General features: G+C 51.6%; 1 protein-coding gene across 1 annotated transcript in view; it reads right to left on the reverse strand.

Annotated features, from left to right (window-relative positions):
• Nucleotides 1-1,006, reverse strand: part of Swap70 (switching B cell complex subunit SWAP70) — a 140,865-nt gene that overhangs the window by 133,309 nt on the left and 6,550 nt on the right. The window lies entirely within an intron of this gene.

A 1,006-nucleotide genomic window follows, 5' to 3' on the forward strand; every position in this document is an offset into this window, starting at 1 on the left:
CCTCCTCCTCCTCCTCCTCCTCCTCCTCGTCCTTCTTCTCTAACTTTGAGATAGGGTCTCTCCCTAAGTCTCTAAATTACCGAGGCTGGGATTGAATCCACGAGTCTCCCACCTCAGCCTCCCAGTATACAGGTGTACACCACCATGCCAGGCTCTTAGAACTTCTTAAATCCTGCCTTCCTTGTCAGGTTACCTTTTCATCCTCCAGCCACCCCTGGGTGCACAGAGTCCTCTGACACATCACACCTCTCTGGCTTCCATTTTGGTCCATCTCATCTGCTTTACTCTTTTTACTGCATCTCCCCGACTCTAGCCAGAGAAAGCTCTTTAGTTTTATTTAAAGGCACAAGTGATTAGATTGGCCCCATCTGCATAACCCAGGGCAGGCTTCCTATTTAAAATCTATGACCGCCAGGCATGGTGGAGCACACCTGTAATCCCAGCACTTGGGGAGGCTGAGGCAGGAGGATCCCTATAAGTTTGAGACCAGCCTGGGCCACATAGTGAGTTCCAGGTCAGTCTCAACGACACAGTGAAAACCTGTCTCAAAACAACAACAAAACAAAAGAAAAAAGCCTATGACCTTATTACATCCCCAAAGTCCATTTTGCTGCATGGGTGACACAGTCCAGGTTTCCCGAGATTAGGGTCTGGACTTCCTCCCAGACCTTTATTCTGCCTCCCTCAACATGGAGTGACAGGAATGGGCCCGAGCTACAGAAGGGAAAGCTTCAGAGGGGGCGAAGGTTCTGGTGGTGAGGTCCAGGAGTGCCCACAGGGAGGGGGCTAGGGGAATCGCTTTGGCGGCTCCAGATTGGTGAACCAAAAGGCCTGGTGTTAGGGCAACAGCCCCCTGGACACTGGGGTCAGTAACAGTAATCACACAGCGGGAGTGGAGGAAGAGGCTGTGAGTGGTTAAATGCGCTACCACTGGGCTTCATCTCCAGCCCTACAGCTATGCTCTGTGTGTGTGTGTGTGTGTGTGTGTGTGTGTGTGTGTGTGTGT

Source organism: Fukomys damarensis, unplaced genomic scaffold, assembly GCF_012274545.1.
Source record: "Fukomys damarensis isolate Sample0158 unplaced genomic scaffold, DMR_v1.0_HiC HiC_scaffold_16, whole genome shotgun sequence".
Classification (NCBI taxonomy): domain Eukaryota; kingdom Metazoa; phylum Chordata; class Mammalia; order Rodentia; family Bathyergidae; genus Fukomys; species Fukomys damarensis.